Source organism: Pinus tabuliformis, chromosome 6, assembly GCF_031772625.1.
Source record: "Pinus tabuliformis cultivar Carrire ecotype Pingquan chromosome 6, CPIR1, whole genome shotgun sequence".
Lineage (NCBI taxonomy): Eukaryota > Viridiplantae > Streptophyta > Pinopsida > Pinales > Pinaceae > Pinus > Pinus tabuliformis.
The window spans coordinates 903,194,219-903,200,497 of record NC_142292.1 but is presented as its reverse complement, the minus strand read 5'-3'; the positions used below and the strand labels follow the sequence as shown (position 1 = coordinate 903,200,497).

At 36.0% G+C, this 6,279-nt stretch overlaps 1 pseudogene; it reads right to left on the bottom strand.

Moving 5' to 3' along the window:
• Positions 1-3,654: 3,654 nt before the first annotated feature.
• Positions 3,655-6,071, bottom strand: LOC149261852 (uncharacterized; annotated as a pseudogene).
• Positions 6,072-6,279: the final 208 nt, after the last annotated feature.

Here is a 6,279-nt window from a genome sequence, read left to right as displayed (position 1 = left end):
ACTCCATGACAGCCCTTATCTTTTTTGGATCTAGTGCAATGCCCTCCTTGGAGACAACATGTCCCAAGTAGTGTACTGTAGTCTGAAATAAACTACACTTGCTGAGCTTAGCACACAACTGATTCCCTATCAACAACCTCAACACCATTACTAAATGATAAACATGATCTTCCTCATTTTTAGAATATACCAATATGTTGTCAATGAACACAACAACAAACTTATCCAAATACATACATAACACATTATTCATCAAGCACATAAATGTGGTTGGAGCATTAGTCAAACTGAATAGATCTACAACAAACTCATAATTCCCATACCTAGTCCAGAAAGTTTTCTTGTAGATGTCTTCCTCTTTGATGCATACTTGAGGATATCAGAATCTCAAATCAATCTTTGAGAACATTGTTGCTCCATTCAGCTGGTCAAACAAGTCGTCAATCCTCGGCAACAGATACCTACTTTTGATGGTTAATTTATTCAACTTCCTATGGTCAATGCACAATCTAAGAGTACCATCTTTCTTCTTCACAAACAATGTCGGTGCACCCCAAGGTGATACATTTGGCCTAATGTATCCCTTTTCCAACATTTCCTTCAACTATAGCTTCAACTCTACCAACTCAAGTGTGCTCATCTTGTAAGGTTCCTTTGATGCTAGGGCTTCCCCTGACACTAACTCAATAGAAAATTATACCTCCCATAATTGATCCTACAAGGTGCTTGCTCTATCCTATTGATTAGTGTTGGGCTTGTTGTTCTTATTGTAATGCTCTCTGTAGCTCTTTTCTGTTCCCCTTCCCTTCTTCGTTGAGCTATGTCGTTGTTTTTTCGTTTGACAACAACCCCAATTTTTTTGTTTTCCATTGGTTGTTTCATAGTTGGAAGGTATCATGGGGGTGGCTAATCTCTTAGAGATAACAGAAGGAATAAATACAACACCGAATAGAAGAAATAATTTCAATCTTTATAAAGGAACAATATTATTCAATGGCAGTTGGGGAGGAAGGGCCAGCGAACATGATAGGATGGAATTTCTTTGATTCCGATAGGATGGACTTTCTTTCATTTCGGATATAGTAGCATTGTTTTCCCTCCCACTTGGAGAAGCATTGTTGGCTAAGGCACACAAAGATAAACCATGTTTTAGGAATATTGATTATGTGCATGTATATAAAATAACATATAAATTGATCTATATGATGATGAAAAATCAATTGATGAATCTTTATGAATAGGTTTGCCCCAAATAAGGTGTTCAAGCACAAGTCTAGACCCTCTAGATGCAAGACAACTATATACAACCAAGGATGGAGCCCAGAATCTCAAATCAAGGGTGCAATCCCAACCTAGACATGCTTAGAAGAAGAGGATGGAAAAGTACCAACACATGCGCTCTTAAGGGAATAACACGAAAGCATGAAATCACCTTTTTATTCAATGTCATCTCACCAATGAGATATGGACTATCACTCATATACTATGTAAAATGCAACAATGGATTGGAGATAACACAGAGGCATTAAATGAATGGACTACAACTAGAACATAAGACAGAATTTTGGTTGTAGAGGTGATATGCTCCATTTAGCTAGCTCAAAACAATGGTGTATTCCAAAATAATCCTCCAAACATCTACAATATTTTCTACATGTTGAAGGCAAGCATTACCTTATCATGAACCTCACTCAAGACAAGGCCTCCTTGCACTCTCATACCTTTGAAATACAATTCTAAAGGTCACAACCAAGCTAGACCCCACATTGACAAATGAGAGCCCCTTACTTGTGGGACAATGGCCCCACCTCTGCAAAGTGATTTTACCGCTAAGTCAATGAAGGCATACATACTCTACCCCCTCTGGTTTCGAACCTATGACCTCTTAGGAGGGAACACATGCTCTTAACCATTAGGCCCACTCAATCTAGATATAGTTGATTTCTCTTTAAGGTCTCTTTTACATAATGAGTGATTACATTGGATCTAACATCATATAAACAATATTAAGAACTAATATCACTTCCTTGAAATAGGAATGACCGTGGCATTTCTATAATCAGATAATCTCTTGAAAATTTAAGCTAAATAGTATTAAAGTAATGTCTTGAATACTAAGAACCAAGAGCCTTATCGCCCTATAATGAATAAACCTATGAAAGATCAAATTTAAGGCCTAAAATTTCAACAAAATAGAAGGCATACAGTTTTGTTCCATCAAGAAAAAAGTAAATCCACACTTCCCCTAAACTCTACAAGGACACTGGTTCTTGCCACTGATACAGTGAAGCCCTTTCTATTTTCCATTACGAGAGTTTATAAAGAGAGGAGATATAATTCACATAAGTACCAAAATATTGATAAGTAGATATAAAAACTACAATAGCCCATAAACATTATTAATAGAATTATATACAAAAATAATACCACCAACAAAAGTAGTATCATTCCCTTCCTTTCCCACCTCAATTCCTATAGGTTATCACATTAACTTCAATACAATGTTATCCCTACTCCATCACAAAAAATGTTTCATGGTCTACATAAGGTACATCTGTTATAATACATGAAGAATTCAAAGAAAGGCTTGTGGAAGATAAATCTGACACTTCAAATCAACAAATCATGCACCACTAAATTAAAAGCATTCAAGGTTAAACACAAAAAGCTAGCTTTAGGACCCACTCCAACAGTAAAACAGATATCAAAAAAGTGGGAATTGTTTATTTTTAATTTTTAAGTTGCTTTAAGGGTTCCTAATAAAATTCCTATAAATTAGTTATCTCATTAAAACAAAGAACATGATCCAACAACTTAAAAATGATACTAAAAAAAATATAATGAAGTCTGTCTTTGTAGAATAATAAAGACAAATGAACCATAATCAAGAAGGTATTAGCAACACATAATTCCTAGAAAGACTCACCCCAAACAGATTCTGAGTCGGTGTTACATTTGAGATTTTCTCCTAGATCCTTCTCTGTTTAGGTCTTAAGCTTCATGAGATGCAACAAGATAGAGACCTTGTCTAGGTTAAAAAGATAAAATCAACAAAAACTTGAACAAGAAAATTGGAATATTGGGGGTACACCCAAACATCTCTAGGCTTTCAAAGCTACAGATATAATGGACTCTGAGAAATAACATTTTGTATCTCCTTGCTTTAGAGAATGTATAACAGGCAATAAGAACTATAAAGCATCTAAACCTAACCATTTTCCATACTACTGATAAATTGAATATATTGAGAACTAAATATAGCTACATAACAATTCATGGATAATTTGTTACATCATAAAGAAAAGACTAATAAAATCATATGCAAGAAGCGAAAAACTGTAGTGAACATTTATAAAAGGAACTAGATAACTTAAATTTACAAAAAGCAAATTGATACGAAATGCAAGTCAAATAACCAAAACCTTGGCAACTAATCAGTGACTATGCAATTGTAGCGACAGTCGCTGCAAAAACCAAGTTCCATTTTCACTATGATATGTAGGATAGTAGTAATCTATCATTGCAATATTAAAGAAACACTCCTAGAGTTTTCCTCCTCTCTTCAAACTCTAAACATGGGGCAAAACTCCCAATGAATAATGTGTAAATTAAGAAGCTAACCTCCAACAATGCACAAATTTAAGCCATAGAAGTTCAACTGGGTGCATTAAGTGGGGGCTCAGGGGTCTTTTTTATTGCAATGTGGTTGGAGAGTGAACCAATCTCATCTGCCATTTGTCCTGCTTGACCTTCAAGTATTTTTTTCCCTCAGGTCATGCACTTCCTTCATTGTCTCTACATGTTTGACTTGGGCACAGTTCTCTAGTGTACCTATACCATCAAAACCATTCTCCTTTGTTACATCAATTGAATCTTTCTTGGGTTCCTGAGGCTCTCCCTTACTCTCCAAATCCTTGTGCTTTTCTTCATTCTCCAGCACTAGATCTTTCTTTATGGCACCTTCTGCCCCTTGTGGTTCCATCTCTTCTACCTTCTCGTCCATTTTATTTATTTCCTCAGTTTTGGACCCATTTATTTTTTCTTTGTTTTCTATTTCCCTTTTGTCATCACTCTCTTCTTTTTCTTCCTTCTTCTTATCAAGATCATATTCTCCCTCCCCTTCTTCTTATCAAGATCATCTTTTCCCTTCCCTTCTTCTTCCTTTTTGTGATCAGCATCTTCCCCTATTTCATCCGTATCTTCCCCATGATGGGTATCATGAATTTCCTCTTCCTTACTAGCTTCTACTTGTGATTCTTGTTTCTCTGTATATTTTGAATCTCCATTTGATTTTTTGGATCTCTTTGGGTTTTTATTTGTTTCACTTTCTGGTGTTTTGACTGGTGATTCATTTATTTTTTCACTTATCCTTGAAGATATCCTTGTTGGTGTTACCTCACCTATGGTACAAAGAAATTTTCAAATTATATTTTCTAAAAGATACATGCCAATATCCTCACAAAAAGGGTATGGATTTCAAACGGGAAAAAAAAAGACATGTAAGAACATAAGTTCAGATTAGGAAAAACCAATAAAATAACAAACTTTACATGTGCTTCGAACATAGTTCAGATCAAGAAAAACCAATAAAATAAAAAACTTTACCCGTGCTCCAATCAAATTCAGAGATAAATGATCCTCCTGGATTTGCCTTCAAGTACTGCTCTATTGCCTTTTTTGTCTTGAATTCTTCACCTGTTGGGGTGATAAAAACAACTTCATATTTTTTGGGTGTCCCACCCTTCTTTGGAATAAGTTGGGAAAATAATTTCTAGAATTTCAGCACAGTACAAGATATACCATTGAATCTATACAATTAGTTTAGAAATTCAGAAGAGCAGCTCATATATGAATCCAAAACTTGTACTGTGCACACTGCATCTACATTATAAAAAATCTTAAACAACTGAGCAATAAATAATCTTTAGGACATGGATTTATTTGACAGCTATTTAGGGCTTAATCTTTTAAACTTTCCACTCAAAATTTCAATTTGCATTGTGACAGGAAGGCAATAACTTCCTTTGGGAATGACACAAAAGAAAATTTAAGTATTTGAGTTGGCAAAGCTTAGCGCTGAAATATTACCACCATGTTCAAGCACCTACATTCTCATTGTAACTTGAGAGGCCCACACTTGAAAGGGGAACATGGTGTTAAGCTTTCACCTCCTAAAGTCTGAAATTGACTTGGTGAAACATGGGGCTCAAAACCTCAATTCATGCTTATTAAGCACCCAATAACTATTTATTAGGCACCCACATTCTCCTCTATGTTTGCACATGCATTTCCAACTTATGTCATTTATGTGAACACTCTTGACAATGCCACCAATCATTGTACAAGAGAAATGTGCACGGTTAGCAGGAATACTCATCATGGATGGATATGACTGACATGTAAGGAAAGGAGATAGGTAGAAGAATATATGCCACCGAGAAAAAAATTAGTTTATATGGCGGAATAAACTATTAAAAATTTCATTCTATAGTTCATGTCACATATAAGTGATGGTGGAAGCACAAACATATCAAGGAAAATGTTTTACAGTAAGCACAAAAATATCACCTCTTGAAAATCAACTGAAAAAGGAGGTCTGATATCTGACTCAAGGTGGGCATTACACTGTCTTCTCCAGTGCACTTTTCAACTAATGCTAAAACATCTGTAGGTTGGTTCTACATTCCACATCCCATCAATACCCCTTTTTCCCCAAATGGCCTACCATTCGCATTGATGGACTTCAAGGTTATGATATCCCAGATATAAGGGCCACTGGTGGTGGTGCCATCCAAGTAACCCTAGCTGTATTTGTAGGCCTTCGTGGAAGCATAACATGCTATTGATTGGGTTTAGGAAATCTCTCCGCAATCTTTGGAATTACAACTTGGAACATATGCTAAAGATGAGGATTTTATGGGTCTGAAAGTGGGAAGAGGCTTTGTGGTAGCAGAGTAGATCTTGGGATTGCAATTCACCCACGCAAGATCATTGCATGTGTCTAGAACCAACAGAACTTGTTGAGGAAGGGTTCCCACGTTCACACTCACGAAGTAAGGAGCAACTCCCATGTCTACTGCTCCAGAGGCTATTGAATTTCAAAACCTGAAGTTCCAAGCCTCATGTGATGATAATAAGTATTTTGGTATTGCTAGGACCTTATTCTGATGGAGTCGACATGTAAAAGTGTCTGTATCACCTCATGTGTGCTTGTCAATTTTTCATGGATCATCTTCATCTCCATCTTCAGACTTATATCTTCACCTCCATTTGCATGTT